This window comes from Solenopsis invicta, chromosome 2 (genome assembly GCF_016802725.1).
Source record: "Solenopsis invicta isolate M01_SB chromosome 2, UNIL_Sinv_3.0, whole genome shotgun sequence".
NCBI lineage: Eukaryota > Metazoa > Arthropoda > Insecta > Hymenoptera > Formicidae > Solenopsis > Solenopsis invicta.
The window spans coordinates 3,603,040-3,621,703 of record NC_052665.1 but is presented as its reverse complement, the minus strand read 5'-3'; the positions used below and the strand labels follow the sequence as shown (position 1 = coordinate 3,621,703).

General features: G+C 43.7%; 1 protein-coding gene across 10 annotated transcripts in view; it reads left to right on the top strand.

Annotated features, from left to right (window-relative positions):
• LOC105198996 (teneurin-m) overlaps positions 1–18,664 on the top strand; it is a 535,513-nt gene that overhangs the window by 396,439 nt on the left and 120,410 nt on the right. The window lies entirely within an intron of this gene.

The following is an 18,664-nucleotide window of genomic DNA, read 5'->3' as shown; positions in this document are numbered from 1 at the left end:
TGGGCGGACGAACACACACGAAGTCGACGGAGCTGAGGTCGAGGAAGAGAGAGGAAGACGAATTTTCGTCGGGAAGCTCGCGTGCCGGAGCGGAGCGTGGCGTGCGCGCTCCGTTGACGTACGGCGTTCCTTTTCGGATCGGTCGATGGCGATGGTGATGGCGATGCCTTGCACACAACGAGCCGACGGACGAAGTCAGCCGACGTCGGTTGGCGTGATTTCGAGCCCCGTAGAGACCACGCCGGATATGAACCTAACTTTACCAGAGAGAACATGCGGCACGTCGATGGCCTCGGTGCGCCGCGCACGGCTGGCTTCGATCAAAGTCGAACGAACCGAAAAGCGACGAGCTGGCTGGCTGGCGGACGGACGCTTCCTCGTGAAAGCCGAGGTGAGCGCCTCGTTCTCCATCCTCACATCGACGCCGCACGGCACAAAAGAGTGTTAATTGTGAACGGGAAAGTTGCACGTGGAGATTCCCTCTGACGCGCGGCATCGCTGGCGCTTCCTGAAAGGAGAATCAGAACTCCATTAATGAATCAACCCCTCGGTATTTCGAAAGCCTTTCACGATCTTACATCGCACGCAAGGGAACTCGCGTCCCACACCCCACACGGCAATCGATCACACGTGCGAAATTCGAGTCTTGGGAACATCAACATCGGTAATGTGCCGCTGTTATGAGGCTGTTAATGGGGAAGCGTACGCGGGCGGAAAGATTTTGGACTTGGTTTCCATATATCATTTCACCATTTAACATTTATACATTTGCCAACCGGGATAGTTAATAAATAAGAAACACGGGTGCAATATTACGGCGGAAATGGAATTTCAATCAAATATATTTGGAGACTCGCGTGTGCAAATATAGTAGTAAATACACTAATAAAGACACTCGTCAGCGTCCTCCTATATACACCAAGTTCCGAGGTTAATAGTACATGTTTCATAACTCTCTCACTCTCGTCATCGACGCGATCACGAGAAACGTAAATAACGTCGTCCTACGTACGTGATTATTTCAAGAGGAAGAAGTTGGAGAGCCGCGGCGTTCCACGAAGGAAGCGTCACGGTTCTCTCCGTTGAGTTTTTGATTAGGTATGTCTCTTTACGCGAGTACCACCGACGTCGATAAGTACCACTTTCAAGTAACTTTCCCCAGCCTCCTTCGTCGGGGCCCCGCTGCCTATACTTGGCCGTGCGACTTCTCTTCCTTCCCTGTCGCTAACTATCCGTTCGTCGACTATCCGTCCGTCTCCCTCACCCACGAAGCGAAACCACGAACTTTCTGGTGCGCCCGCTCGTCCCGCTCGTCTGTTCCACCGCCGTCGCCGTCGCCGCCGCCGCCGCCGCCGCGGATGCCGGCTAACGAGCGACGTTAGACAGGATGCAATTAGCAGAAGTCCTCTTTTGAGGCCGGGTACATGTCTCTTCTTTCCCGTGCCGCGTCAGCGGAGCGCCGCGGCGGCGTAGAGGAAAAAGCTGGTACATCCCCAATTGAAAGTCACTTCGGCTCTCGCCTAATTTATTTCTTTCTCCTCCTTGTCCGAATGCAAATGGTGGCGTCGCATCGTTCCGAACTTTTTCCAACACCCAGCTCTCCTCTATCTACCACGTTTCTCTGGCACGGTCCCTTCGGGATTTGTTCGTTCTCATCGCGACGGCACCCCGCGATGCTTCCTTTCTCTTTCTCTCTCGCATCAGTATTCTTCTCATTTGTCTTGCACTGATTGTCCGGGAAGCGTAATGGCGCAATCTTCTGAGCCGTCGAACGAGAAGCCGCAGAACGGTCGCATCGAGCGCCCTACTTGAACCGTTTGCCAAGTCACGTATTACGCTTCGAACGACGAACTGTGTACGCCGGACGGCTAATCAATTTCTTTTCGTACCGCAATCCTCACGGCAATTAAGTCCCGATAGATAAAAGCGTGGATGTATCTACCGCGCCGTCGTTCGTCGGGAAAAATGTTCGCCTTGTTTGCTTCTCTCTCTCTCTCTCTCCTCCCCCCTCTTCTCTCCGCTGTAGACAATGAATTCTCACGCCATTCAAAATGCGAAAGCAACGGATAGCTCGACGTGCATTTTTGGTGCACGAAACGTTTTGTTGTTAACGTGTGCACTCAGATACGTGTATCTGTAACGTCCATAGAAAATATTTCAAAATGTGTAAATTAGAAATATGAAAGTTTTTGATGGATTTAAAACTTTACTTCAAAATTGTTAAAGTCCTGAAAAAGTATTTTTATTTTAAATAATTTTGTAATCCTGAGATGAAGTTTAAAATTTAATTAAGGAAACGTTTAGATTTAATTCCATCAAATATATATTTCTGTTTTTATATTTCTGTACGTTTCATATAATTTGTAACGTGTTTCCTGATGAAATTATGTATATCATATACGCGAATGTAGAGAATTGTAAAAAGTGCATTGCAAATGAATTTTGAGGTTATTTTAAATAGCTTGTAATTATTTTATTTAAAATAGGGAGCATCGTAATTTTAGAGAGATTTGATGGGAAATGTATCCAGGGGGGGGGAGGGGAGCGGCGGCGGGCGATTATTCCACGGGGGCACGACGAAAATTCGTAATTACGGGATAATCGAGCGATAATGACTCTCAACGATTTAACACGACGAAACTCATCCATTAACGTTGCCTCGCTCGACGATGAAAAGTTTTTCGACACAGACAGAAAACCACATCGACCGTACGTCATGGAGGGTGTGCGGCTCGCTCGCCGAAATTCCCAGGATCGGAATCGCTCGTATCTACGCGCCGCGACCCGTAATGACGTTCGCGAATCAGAACACGGATGACCGAAACGAAATGCATCGCTCGCTACGCTCCGATTCACATAGCTCCCTACACACGCGTACATTGCGTGTACAATGTAGACGCAGCGCGCGCGAGCGTACGCGTGCACGAAATCGTACGTGTCTACGAAGCATCGCGTTTAACGGTGAGGGGGTCATGGACGACTAGCCCGCGCGTTAAGGGTCACGCTCGATCGCATCCTACTTGCGCTCGCACGCCGACCGGTCAATGCACGTCCGTGGAACGGGGCAGTAATTTCTGATCCCGGGGCACGTCGGATCGGCCGGCGTGTGCGGAGGAGGAGAATGGCGAACGATGAGGAGAGATGCATCGTGCATCGGGAGATTGCTGGGAGTGTGGAGGGGACCGCGGACGCGTGGGAGCAGAAACAGATTCCTTGACCATAACCGGTTCGCACACGCCGCTCACGATCCCTCGCGCGAGTTTACGTTGCCCCGGGTTAGGTAAGTTACTCCGGACACGGGGTTAAGTAACCTTCCAGGTCGAACGAGAAAAAGTCATCGAGAGAGCCGTCCTACGCTCTCCCCCGTGCCCTCCATCGATTTATCTTTCGACTTTCGCTGCACTCTCGGAATCGCGTCTGCCTCCTCGAGTCCTGTACTCGCATAATAAGCAGCACGAGTTATAGCGCACATAATAAATAACATTTATAACAACTAGTCCTGTCATATAATATTAGGTATGTAGTTTGCGTTTTTTATTTTTATCCATTATCTTCCTGATGTATTCTGGGTGTCAATATTAATATAGATCAGCGATGATTCTACGTTAATAGCGCGCCACAAAATTAAATAAAATTATTTTGATAATATGGTCGTTTCGATTTTCGATTTCTTAGAAAGGAAGTACCGAGACTCAAGACGAACGCTATTTCGAGAAACGATTCGTGACTTATTAATAGCGTGTATCAACTCGAAGTCGAGCAGCGAGTAATGCTTATACACGGAAACGCGTGTGTACCGAACGATCAAGCTCGCGTATCGAAGTATCGGAATTTCTCCGAGGAGTAACTAGAAGGGGGTAAAAGGGTGGTTTCCAGGCGCTGGACGAACTCGACCTCGAACCAACCGATCAACCGCCCGTCCGTCCGTCCGTCCGTCCGTTCGTTCGTTCGTTCGTGCGTCCGTCTACCCGTCCGTCCGTCTCGCGGGTCGAACGATACCGAGCGGCGGAGCGCGTGCATCGATGCCGCGTAAGCAATATTGATCGAACGGGTGCATTACGGGGTGACCCAGGAGGAGGCGGTTGGTGACTATGGGGGTTGCTGCGGCACCGGGGATGGCCGGGACCGAACCCGCGCACCAGCTTCATTACAGGACTGACTAGGGGGGCCGTGATCCGACGAGTTCCACTCTCTCGTCTTGTGTCGCGCTCTACGCCTCTTTCCGCCTCTGCCCGCGTCTCTCACGCGTTCTCCGCGTTTCACTCTGCCTCTTCCTCCTCTCTTCCCGACTCCGATTATTTGCTCTTACTCTACTCCTCCCCCGCCTCTCTTGTCTCGCTGCTGCTTGCCTGCCTGCTATGCCATGCCTATCTCTTGGCTACAGCTTACTCTTCGCCAACTCTGGCTCCGACTATCGACGCTTCACGCTTGATCGCCAACCCTCCTTCTATCTATCTGCCTTAGCTTTCCTCTGACCCGTGCGGTCAATGAGATCCATGCCGAAGATATTAATAGGCATAGTTCGCCAAGTACATAGTTTCCTGCGTACGAAAAGCGCGTCTCGTTGCGAAACGCGGAGATGAGAGAGAGAGAGAGAGAGAGACCAGCCTGGAACGCGCAGCGGGTACGAGCCGAACGAGCTTTCGATTAAATTATCGACACGTTATTCCACTTACGATGTTGCCCGGCCCTGCATACAGCGATATCGCAACGCTATCTCTCACTTTATCTGCGTTACACGCGATCGCTCCATCGTGATTGTCAATTATAATATGAAATTTCGACACGTAAACAGCGCGCCACTTGATACTTCATTATATAATGACCCGATGCAATGATCCACTTAATGTCACGGTTTAATAATAACGTCGAAAGGTATCGAGTTTTGCACAAAGTACCATTTCGCTGAATCCAAATATCTCGCAAGAGAGCAAATAACATTTCGAATATTTCTGTAAAATGGACACAGTCGCATGCAGAACGAGACTTGCTACATTTTCTCAAATCGATGCGCAATTCTTTTTTTAATATCAATATCGAAGACGTAGCTCTCAATTATCTAAAATAAATGTGAGCTCTATTTCTGCCTAAATTATGAGCAGCGTGGATAAATGTATCAGAAAGCCACGAAAATCTCTCGTTACGAGAGCATGTTAAATCACATTACATAGTAATCTCGCTCTTTCGATACTCCAAACTCGCGATCAATTCAGATTCCGTGCTCGATGAAACGGGATTGACTCTCGACCGTACAGCGCGATCTCATCTCGTCTCGTCGAACATGTCTTAAACACGTAATTCTTTCAAATTATATCTAATAAGAGATTAATCGGTTTATACACTCATATTTTTGAACTTAAAATAAAACTCCTTCGTTATACTCATGATGTTCATTAATTTTGAGAGTGTAACAACACTTTTGTTAAGAAGGGGGAGATCTATTTTTCTTCGTTTTTTTTCATTTACTTTTGGCCATTAATATTTTTTCCATTAACCCTTATCAAGCAAATCGAATCGTGACGAGTCATCCCCATTTTCAAGGACTGATACTACTCGATTCGCGATCCGCATGCGCGATTCACGTAATTCTCCGTGATATCTCTAGCCTCCAGCGTTTAGCCTCCCCGTTTTACGTCTCTTTTGTTATAGTAAATCGAAGCGACGGAATTACGCCGCGCTTCGTCAGACATCGGTATGTATACGTATACATACACGTGGTGGCGCGTCCCTCATCACTCTGCCTGATTAATTCATTGCGCGAAGTGCGGGGATGTGCGACGGTAGGGTACTCGAGAGGGTAGGGGTGCACGGGGAGATGGGCGACACGTAGCAGAGCAGAGCGCGTAGCGATGCAGAGGGGCGGAGGAGGATGAAGCGATGGAACTGTTTGGCGCACACGAAGTACCGGCTCGGTCGGACGTTTTGATTCAACGCTGCCTGGACGCATTGATTAAATGACTTCAAATTAAAACGGATAGCGCGGCAGGTGCGCGAGGGTAGCTATATTGGCGAAGAGGTGCGGATGGACGAGCGGGCGGGCGGTTGGGCGCAAAGCCACGAAGTCGCTAACTCCGAAATCTACGCGCTCTCGTGTGGCTTGGCTTTCGCAATGAAAACACGAGTGTGTGTGAAAATCGCGCGAATCGGAATTCGAGCACGTGGGACGAGAATTCGTACGTCGCCGCATCGCCAAACGTTTGCGCTAAATCGCGATTAACGAAAATCGAACGTCTTTACCAATTGATGATGGGGACATGGCCGGGGAAATGATTAATTATGCGTCATTTTACATAGTAAATTTATACGGGTTTTAAATGCGGTCTCTTCAAATGGAATTCCCCTTTTACTGGGGAACTGAATTAGGAAACCGCATCCACTATACGCGAGGCGAGCATGCAGGGTCGTTTATTCCATGTAGGAAAGATCGATCTTCGGGCATCGCGCCGGCTTCCTAGTCGCCCTCTAGAATTCCACCCTTCCGAACGCCAATTCCTTATTCTTCCTCGTTCTGACGCTCGTGTGCGGTCGGTCGATATTCCACCTTGCGCCTGTCTATCACTCAAAAAGATCCTATCTGCTAGAAACGCGACGACCTACTTCGCTCGGCGGCGAGTCATGCGATATCGGCTTGTCGAGAAGCGATTTGTATTACCGAACGGTGCTTCCACGGTATTACGTTTCTGGGTAATCACGCTAGATTTTAAACGATTTGATCCGATTTGCGGGATTAATTTGGAAGAAAGGTCAAAGTGCGAAATAACACATCATACTGCAAGAATTGTTATGTGTAGCTATTTATTTATTTATTTTTTCAAGCTGGAGTATTCAAATCGAGCTTAAATCGAATCCTTCTCTCGTGGACACATTTTCATATTTAAGACTTGTATTATATATACGCCGGATGCGCACCGCTTTAATATTCCGGTTGATAAACAGGAAATGCTGCGGAACGCAGATATGTCTGTGTTACTCGCCGACTCTTCCTAAATAATTTAATAAACATGACAGTAATAGATACATTTATGCGCACACATTTCGATGTGATATAATCGTTACATTTATACATATATATATATATATATATATATATATATATATATATATATACATATACACGTTAGTAATATACCTGCTTAGAGCAGCGTACCATTAATGCAAACTGCGCACCCAAGATACACGATATAAATAAAATACGAGAATTTTGATATACTTCCCGCATTTAACTCGAAGAAAATAAGCAGTTTGCCCGTCTGAAAGCGTTACGCTCAACTTTGGTAATATTATGCCTAACTACAGCTATATATTTAATAAACGCGTACTACACCGCGCTCACCCGCAGCAATATTTCGGCAAACATAAGTCAGAATTCTGCGCACGTTTCACAAACACGTTTCAGATCCATTTGCAAGCGCGGCCGCGCAGATATTCCCAAAAATCGCTCTCGGGAACGAACTAGCTCGCACTACGCGGATGAAACAGTCCGGTGTAATAACGTTAATCTCAAAACTCTGTATTAAGCCCCGAACGATGTATCCGTGTCCCCGCGCTCGCGCTTCGTCGGCAACGCGGCACGGTAATATTCGCGCCATTTTATAGAGATATCGAGTTAATCTATCGAGGTAATAATTTTCTGCCCACCGCGCCGTGCGGTGCGGTGCGGCGCGGCGCGCGGCCAGGTGCTTCTCTCTACCTTCGCACGTAACGCGCGGCCGCGAATCGTCGGCACCGCTCGCTAACGAAGCATTAGGATATCAGTTTTGAAAAGCAAAGTTTCCGCGAATATCCAATTTCCATCCAGCGTCCATCCTGCGCGGGGCATCCTTCGACGTAACGGCAATGCCGCGCCGCGCCGTTCGATCATTCGCATTATGCGTGCCAGATATTAATCCCGTGTAATCGCATTATGGTGCCCGCGGCTACGCATACGCCGACGTAACTTGCGAGAATGTAACCGATCGCCAAAGGTTACAACACACGGCGGAGCGAATGTATTACCGTAAGATGGGATTAGATTGCACCCGCAGGGGTAGCTTTGCGCGACGGTAAATAGAGATTGTAACGTCGTTTAATACCCGAGAAAATAATTTGTGAGCTGTAGTTCGCGCTGAAAGAGAGCTTGGAAATTTTCTTCTTTGAGATATACGTGTATGACAATTTCTTCAGTTTTTACTTGAAATTGACGTTGATTCAATTAAAGGATCGGATTTTCCTGACAATAGCTTCGAGACCTCTGTCCTCATTCCGCTGCGAGGTTGCCTTTGTCAATGTGATCTAACTCCATTTTACAGTATCGCACTCGTGATGTGACGTGATGGTAGCATGGAGAAGAGTTTTAGCCCGCGAAAACGAATTACTTCGCGCTAGGGGATGAAGTAATAATGCTGATGCCGGGGTTGCTATGTGGCCATGTGATACAACATGCACGGATGGCTGTGGACGGGCGATGAATGGCCTCTTTGATCTGCATTTGCTTTGTATAACGCTAAGAGAGCGGAGAGCGCGTAGTCGATATGGACATCGCGCATCCATCCTCCGTCAGGTTGTCTGATTACACGAGCCTTTTCTATGCGAAAGGGACTCCTCATTGGCTCTGCATTACGATTTGTTACCATTAACTACTGACACCGTGGTCGACCTGATACGCGAGGCAGAAAGAGCGACTGGGAATCAATAATACCCTTACTCGGGGAAAGACGAGGAAGACTTAATGCTGATTACTATCGGCAATATGAGAGATGGATGAGGAGAAGCACGATAGATTACATGGCCGGATTAATAAAAGAGAATACTTAAAAATAATGGAGTTCTTTTTTCATTAAAAAACGAATACTTTGTAAGATAATATTAAAAAGCAATATTACTATCTCTTTTTTTTCTTCTTTAATTAGGCATGCATATGCAAATAGGGGTAAATATGTTTATCAATTACATTGATTGAACTAAAAGATCTCTGAAGAAAAAAAAGATGAAGCAGTTTAAAGTGAAAAGGCTGTTTCTTAAAATTTATGAGAAATAAGTTATGAAATACATAAAATTGTATGAAACTTGGTATCTTTATATTATATTCTCCTGGATAAATGCAAGTAGATATCTTTTCAAAGTTTTAAAAATTGATACTAAATAATTTTATTAACAATGAAATAAAAAGTTTAAATTATATCAAGCAAAGTGAAAAACACAATTTCTCTTTCACGGTACAGAATTTTTTATTCTTCAAGTTTAAATAATAATTGCGGGAAGTTGTAGCATTGTAACGACGATGATAGTTTATAGATCATTTCCTCCGAGCAAATGAGCATCAAATTTCTCTAACAACGCGGCCGCGCGCACGAACCGCTGCTCTGGTCGATCGATTATAGTTAAGGTAACCAAATTATAATATAATCACCCCTTAATCTCTTCGCATTGGCTACGCACGGGTCAACCAGCGGTTTATCACCGCGCGCGGTGCTGGCAGGGCTGAAATCCATCAAGCGCCCCATTGCGTCGATGGAAACCATTGCCGTTAGTTTCCTAAGCAACCGATAGCAGGTCGGGATTAGCTCGGGGTGCGGGTTAATGCTTGAGGGTTCGCGAATGACGTACGTTGTGTATGTGATCGAACAAGAAGAGAATGCGAGAGAGAGAGAGAGAGAGAGAGAGAGAGAGAGAGAGAGAGAGAGAGAGAGAGAGAGAGGGTGGAGGGAAGGGGGAAGGAGGTGGGATCAGCCACGGCAACCGATGATAGAGATCGATCTTTCGCACGTAAATAATTGGATCGCGGTTACTTTGTACGATGATAGCTCCCGGCTGGCTTAATAACCTCCTGCCCGATATCCAAGACGGTCGCTCGGAAGCCGCATGCTATACTCAGTTACACGCGTTCGAATTTACCTAATGCAATTGCTTTGTACACATTTATCGACTGTATTTCGCGGGTATCGAGTCCTTTAAAAGCCCCTCTCAGATACTTTTAATGTTAATTTAAGATAAAACCGATTTAACAGAGATAAAATCAGAAAGAGGCTGAATATCGATTGGGCCAATTTAAATTTTAGCTTTATATTTTATGGTTCCAAGTCTAGCGTATTTTTCTGAACAAATATAAAATTTTATAATGTCGAACTTTGAGAATATTCCCAGTTATACAACTGGTATATTTTTACGAGCCTGCTAAGATTAATTTACCTCGTATGTTCACGATGTTATGTTAATTCAATACATCAAGTATTCACAGTATCTCGATTCACCGCGTCTTACATCGACATCTGTCAAGTTCAAATGTACGTTACTGTTTCACTAATGTCAAGCAACCGAATCCAACGCAATTACCAATTGTGCGTATAGTGCCAATTATTAATTATCCTAACTGTCAGACACACGCACGTGAAAACAACAATTAACCAAACAGACCATTCGAGAAAATAGAAATTGCAGCATGCATTGGGCGATATTTTGAAAATGCCTTAAAACGTTTGCTTTGTACGATATACATCTCGTAATTTAAACAGTTATAATACCAAACGCAAACACGCTGGTTGAAATCCGAAATCGAGTATGACAACAAGTGGTGAATAAGCAACGAGAAGATCGATAATTAAAAGTAATCTACCGATTACATCGCCTCGATACGTTGCAATTTCAAATCTGCGATGTATTAGTTCAGATATTGGGAATTAAATCCGAATAAACGCGAAATTTGAAACGTGGAAGTTCCACGTTAGTTCGGCTAATTGAATTTCAAATGTGTGTCTTGCTGTCATGGAATCTAGTCTATCTTTTCCTTCCAAACACACGTTATGGTAGAGTACATCGATGTTGGCAAACGTTGCCGTTGTTTTTTGCTTTCTCGTCCTGTCGTACGTGTCTCTCAACGCAGGCGTACGCTTGAAAATATATTGGTACTCGTCAAAATGGCCGTCGACCGATCAATCGAAAAGAGGAGGATCATGCATTTCTAGATGCTTGTGACATGAAGCGAACGCGCGGAAGAATAATCGTTCGAGAAAGTTATCGAAAGTAAAATAAAGTTATTTGCGATTAGTAGTGAATAAAATATATTTGGTCTAGATCAATTTACAATTGTTACTTGTCCAAATGAAAATATTTTAAACGACACGTGTATCCGTTTATATTTCGGTTATATACATTGGGTAACATTTTTATATTGCGGAAACAACTTTGTGTTTTCCCTCTTGCCAAGCATTCTCGTTACGAGCGCGGCTTCTTTGTCACTTTGGACCACTGTAACGAGAACATGGATCATATATGTTCCGAAAATCAAAGAACGAACTAACAATGGCGCGTCGCGACAGGAAATGTCAGTCACTAATTAGTCCCACTGACAATCGTTCGAGCGATTCGACGTGAAATCCAAGCCTCGGACTGTCGGCCATCAGCGAGGGTGGCCGCACTGGAGGTCTACCTAAAAATACGCGAAAAAAGCGGATCTCTGCAGCGTATTCGTCGGGACTCCGCGACAAAAAGGGTTTTAATTTCCGGTGAGAAAGACAGCCGAGAGCCGTCGGCTTGGTCGCGCGCGAGAGAGCGCCGGCCGGCCTCAAACAAAATATTACTACAGCTCGACGCGCTTCACGGCGCAGACCGCGACTTTACCTTCTACTTTCCAACCTTGTTTCGATTTAGCAAAGGGTTCTCATGCTCCTTCTACCACCAGTTATTCACACCATTTTTTTATCTTTTGAAATTACCGTGCGACATAACAATCTTTGCAATTACAGTTGTTCAGACACAAGAACATATCCTGGAAAATCAATTTTTTTGTTTTAATAATACACTTTTTCTATGAGTGAATTGATTTCATGATAACAGATATAACTACTGAAATTATTTTAAATTAAGAGATAGAAATAAAATGCTGTATATTGCAACGGAAGCCAACTCTTTAATTAAAGCTTTCTGCGTGTTTTCATAAGATTTACATAATTTTAGTAGCTATAGATTCCGTTACATGTTTTTTAATGTTGGATCCGTCACGATTCAATTTTTAGTGAGCTCAATTCGCTCGAGGAAACAAACCGATGCAGAATTCAAAACGCTGGTACACATGGACGAATACGAAATATCTCGTATTGAATAAATTAAGATATCGCGAAGAATCGAATAGTTTTTTCTCGATACACTTGGGAAGAACGTGCTTCACTTTTTGTTCTGAAAAATTCGCGGTGGAAGGTAACCCGAGTGCGTGCCGTGGCGAATTTTTAGTGTCGGCCCCATCTTTCACAAACGACGATTCGATTCAGCGGCCACGGCCGTCGATCCTGCTATCTGGCGCGGTATTCTCCAAGACTTTTTGCTGGGCTTTTATGATTCGCGGGCCGAATAAACTTTTATCCACCCTCCTTTCCCTCCACTCTCTCCCCCTCTCTGCCCCTCATCGTACCTCGGATTCCATAAGACCACTTAAGTCGGCGAGAAGCAGCGAGTTCGCAGGGGGTAGCGACATGAGAACCACTTTTCCGCGGTTCCACGATTCGTCGTTCGCTATAACCGGGCATGTCCGTGGCAGGAAGCGTTACGACGCCAGGCAGAGCCTGGAGAAGGAAGACGAAAAGATATTGGCGCCGAAGTTAAGGAGAAGGACGACGCAGGAGCGTCCTGCTGACTCGGCTCGCTTCGAGACGAGTCGACGAGAGAAACCTGGAAGTTCGTCTCGCCCACTCTCTCATCCTTCCTCGTCTCGTCCGTGTTCTCTCAGATACCACTGTCACTCTCGTATATTCTGGTAATGCTGTCCTTCGTCTCCGCCACGATGTCAGGCTTCCCTCCCGCGGGATCGACGTAATCCTCTTCCATCATTTCGCAACGATGATATAAAAAGAGTACTTATGTCGGTTCAATTATGGAGACCCGCGCCAATAAAAGCACACCGTTCTGCTCGCTCTTTCTCCCATTCTCTTTCCTCCTCCTCCTCCTTCTCTTCCTCCTCCGCGCTTTCTTCACTCGAAACGTCTTGCGAGTCACGAGTGAAACTTCTATCAGCATGATGATAAAAGAACGAGCGTTATTGTACCGACAAGTATCCGCGCCGTCGCGACTTATTAATTTAGAAATGAAATTAAATTGGCCATTCTTTGTGTCTTACACAGAAAGGTATCACAACATTTAGAAAATATTCTATTCATTAAATTATAAAAATAATACGTATGTATCAACAATCTATACAGGTCTAATAATTAATATAGTTAATTTTATTTTTAGAGATTTATTAAATAAACACATAATAAATTGCGACGTGTCTCTTGGCAGAAGATTAATAAATCGATAGATTTCTAAAGTGTAAAATTTTGGACGAAATTTTTCCACAGTAATTCGATGTTTAGTAAGCGCATGTACGAACTACATCACGGAAAAATTTGCTTGATTATTCTTACAGTTTGCACGCTATCGGAAGTCTTATCTACATGTTGGAAACCGAGAGGAAATGATAGTCTTTTAATCAGGATGTGATAAAACGGCGGTCTGCATCGCGTACATGAGCGCCATCACGACAGCTGTCATTAATCACTTAGAATATCGCCGGACGAAACATTTATCTAACGTCTAGAGCCTCTGCGTTATTAATAAAAGCAACAACACAACGACGGTCACTTTATGTCGCGTAATTTCACTACTAATTACGGCCGTTGACGTTTGTCAGCTCGTTCGCTCGTGACCGGAAACTCGGACTGAAGCTAGAATTTGCGAACAAAGTGCATAATTACGTGAAACAGATTGCTTTTGACAAAATTCCGGCGACGCCCTTTTTAGCCTGCTTTACTTAATCCGTAAATAAAGTGGCAAAAATACTTTTTCATTTAATAAGCGAAACGATTCAATTTAATCTCACTTCATTATACTTTGTTCTTGAAATGCCAGTTAATTCAACTTAAGGCAGCTCTTCTTTTGAAATAAAATAATTATGTGGTAAAATGAGATCACTCATATAATTACATGTGTGTCTTGCGCGTACCAATAATTTATTAGAAAATGTGTCAGATAGTAATTTTCTGATGCGGCGGATATTCTGTATGGCACACGAATGGAAATGTATGTATCGATTTTCATTGTACAATCGACATAAGTTGAAAAATTTGAAATTGGGTTAATTTAATTCAGAAACGGAAGGAAACATCAGAATCACAAACTTCATCGGCGAAATCAGTAAGCATTTTATAAATTACGTATTTCTCATATTATCGAATTAATTCATTAAATATTCGAGTTTTATATTTCACATCACGCAATACAATAAAACGTGAAATTATTGTCTGACGCGTGAGAGTCTTCTTATGTTTGTATTCAAAAAAATTGTTCCATTTCTTTTTTTTTATATTATGCGGCTTCCTTTTCTGTTTTTAGAATTAAAAATGTATAAACGTTAACTATGAAGCTGAAACAATACGCCAACTAATATTTTGCAGGCCCTGAGTTGGAATGAAAAATATTCTATTTTCCATTGTTACCCTTCACCGACTATTCTTTTTTTTTTTTCAACTTGTACAGTGAATATTATTTTAGATACGTTTGAATTATAACGCGTCGTTGAAATAGGATTCTTCGTCCCTTTGCGTTTAGCAAATCACTGCTAAATATTGGTAATAAAAAGCGGGGACGCGAAATAGCGCGAAATTTGGGGGACGCGTCAGGTCGATAAATAATATCGGCGCTCCGTAAAACGCGGAACTAGGTAAAAACAATCGATGAACAATTCCGCAACATCTGCGCCACTTCTCTGTGTACGTGACCGCATCAAACCCGATAGCCAGCAAAGCGGGAGAGTGCTCTGTGCGTTTACACGTCTGCTCACAGCCGGCGGCTGTATCGGACATTCCGCGCTCTCTCTCTCTTTCTCTCTCTCTCTCTCTCTCTCTCTCTCTTTCTCTGTGTGTTTCCCCTCTGTGCTCCCGGTCCAAAAGGTACCGAAAAGCCCACGTCGCAACGAATTTCGGACAATAAGCACGACACTTCCGGTCAAGCTTGGAACGCGCTTTAGTTTCCGGCCTATAATTAGTCGCCATCCGGGTGAGAGATAATTAACTGATAACAGCAACTCGCTAAGCGAATCCTGGACAGAGAGAAGCGCGCCATTCGTACGAAAATGACGATATCAAGGGACCGGCAATAGGTAGAATCGCTAACGATATTCAATACTGTTGAAGCAATCTCAATAGTCTCGCCCCGATACTCCGATACTTTAACATCGACACTTTCCGCCTGGTACTTTGAAAGTATCGACAGTTTCTTGCCATTATCGCGACATACATATTGATTACGTATGTATTATCGCGGCATCGAGCCAGGGCAATGTAGTTTTTCGGAGAGAAATGCATATTTAAATATTACTACTAATATTTTACACATAATCTTTCTATTTTCATCCTTTTATACGTTAGAATTTAGAAATTATTTTTTATTTAAATGTGACGGATACTTTTTGATTACCATAAAATCTGAAAGAATTTTTATTTAAAGCTTTACTCTCGAGAATTCTCGAGAACTCCCCATATAATTTAACAGCAATTAAAGAGATACTCTCTTTTCATATTAACATACGCGACAACGTCGATATTATAATGCTCTATATCGAACGGGCGAAGGGGAGCGCGATGAAAGGAAAAAGACCCTCGCGAAGAGGATCGCAAACCCGGCGGCGCCTCTATTAATAGGCACGCGTCTGGTGCGCGCTTCGTCATACGTCATCATTTTATTTTTCCGGCTACCTCCCCGCACTTCCTTTCATCTCGAACGACGATGCCCTTGTGTACGCGCCCGCCAGTTTCTTCTCGCGGCCTCGAAAATGCCGTAAATTGTTCAGCGACGCGCCGCGGCACGCATCTTTTACTTCTATTCACGGATGCAAGGAGCTGCAATGAGACGCGGCGCCTAGAAACGGCCAGACGTTTTCTCAAGTCAAAGTCCTTTCGAAGTAAATACTATTTGTACGGTTTTCCTCGTCGTCGTCGCGATTATAGCTCCGCTTATTTTTGTAGCGTAGCATAAAGATATTACAATCGCGTCCACGTTAATTTATTGACAGAATTCGATTACCGTATCGTCATTTCTTTGTTCATGCTATTTCGATTTCCCTTTCACGCTCTTTGTCTTGAAAAGTAACTGCTGCACTTTCGATTTATCGCGTTTATTTTTTTTTTGCTGGAAATAAAAAGATTACTCAAGTTTTATTCTGGGTATCTCTAGCCGATTGTAATGGTATAAATAACACTACTTCGCAATAACTTCTCAAATGACTCGGAGATTGGCTAATGAAGAACCTCAAGCAATTTACTTATGGCTCGTAGATAATTAATGACGAAATGGCGCGAGTACATATCTGAACTGACCACTATACTACCGTTACTGACACGTAACAACATATGTTCTTCTAGCACGAACTAAACTTGGTTCCGCGCGTCGTTGAGCGGAATAAATTAGGATTTTATACTTAGCTGAGGGAATAGACGAATGTAAACCGCTGCCTGTCTGCAAGTTCGCTGATAAACGCAGCTGTTATGGAACTTGCACGCAGTAACAAAGTTTATCCGAGTTTCTACGTATTAATCGGATAGTTCGCCGGGGAGTTGGTTGGTTAATTAGTTAGTCAGTTACTCGATCACTGCGTTATCTTTTATGGTTCCTTCTTCCTTCGTCGGCCAACTTTTATCCGGCATACGGCGAGAACGTTTCCGCGTAAAAATATCATATCTCTTCTAAATATTCCGCTCCAAATATTCGATAAACTTCTTCTTCGTTTATACGAAGCGTTTTGATTCACGTTGCAGATTAAATTATTAACGCAATTAAATTGCTTTTGCGGCAAACTTGATTTAAAAATCTACCTCTTTCGAATTAATCTTTTTGCGATAACAACTTTTTCAGTCAGATTTCATATAAAAGGCTGTTATGTTCAGAAAATTTCTCGATGGAACAGAAAATGTTATTGTTAGAATACGTCATTTATACAGGCTGCCGTAAGTTCGTCTTTTTAGAACTATGACACACACAGAATATGAAGTATCAAACTGAATGGAATATCAAATTATTCACGATTGTACTGGATTTATGTAATATAAAAATAGGAGATATTTTATCTTTAAATACATCAGTGCGATTTATAAATGCATGAGAACGTTACAGATTCTCTCTCCAAACTATACAAACAGGATTAAACGCAAAAAAAAACATTCCCACAATTTTTTTTAGTATTGAAAAATGTCTGTAAATTGACAGCGGTGTCGCGATAAAGAACGGCAAACAAAAGAACCGAAAGAAGAACGCGATGCTTTGCAATAAAAATCCGAGCGTTTTAACATGTCATGTCCATTATTTTGTGCTTACGGATGCGGTTTGGATCTTGCCCACCGAGTACATATAATGGCCGCGAGATATCGGGCCGCAATATACTCTTCTTCTACTCCGCGGCTAGGTTAAATTTATTTTTAATTAACGTGCAAATGAAATGCACCGGCTAGTGCTTCTTGCTTATCGGAGACGCCACTCGCGACCGTTGATAGCGCGACCGCCGAGATTATTTGCAGCCCGTGAGCACGCTGGCAAATCGATTGTCCGAAGAGTGACGTCGTCATGTTGGGAAACGATAAAACCGTACCATTTTTTTTCCGCGTTTCGCCATTGTGTGTGTGTGGGTGGGTGGGTGAGTATGTGTAAGCAGAGATTCGAGCGATCAAGAACGATCGGTGATGCAATATCACACGTAACATAATTTCAGATTGCTTCAGCATTTTGTCTGGTTGTTTTTCAGCTGTTAATTTGCACGAAACTCTATATCACAGATCACGGATACGAAGACATTGTATACTCGACACGATTTTCTAGAATTCTGCACATGTAGGTAGTACATGTCACAGTTTCTGGGACGATCAATATTTACCGAATTTGCCGATCGGATTGAACCGACGAATTTCTCCTGTCTTACATATGTACCACAGAAATTTGATCACACTGTTTGTTTAAAATAATTGGTGTGTATGATTCTAATCTTGGGTATTAGCCGGCTTTTTTCGTACTCTACAAATTTATCTTATCTTGTTAGCTATATAAGTAGTGAACAAATTGTGTTTTACCGAACAAATCTGGCAGCAAAAGACGAAGCGTGTAATGGAAAGATAAACCTGCGGCATGGCAGTAGATTTATTACATCCGAGAGGATTATACCTCTGGTTTTCTAAAGGGACGGTATTTTTCGTGTAAAACAGATACGACAATGTCCGAATAGCAGCATTTCCAACGAAGGGAGCATCCGCTGTTGCTGATAAAGCGTTTTACCCACGAAATTGATTTAGTTAGTCGAAAAACTGGCACCAAATGGCATCCTCGTAGCCGGGGTAATACGGACGCCTATATTACATTAATTAACGCCACTGATACGTGCGAAACGCATATCCACGGTCGTAACGTTAACGCATTAAATCGACCATTTCCGGTTGATTAATCGACGATTGATGACCCTGCGCAGACTACATGCGTAATAAACTGATTTAGGACGAGGGTACTAACACGTAAAGCAAGTCGGAATGGATATGCATGATGTCCACGATGCTGCCATGAATTACTAGACGCACAACTATCCATGAAATTGCTCGTTATTGCAATATGTTTAATTAATCTGTACTTTGTGGTCTTCTGCGTTTTTAAACATTTATAAGATGAAATATATATTAGATAT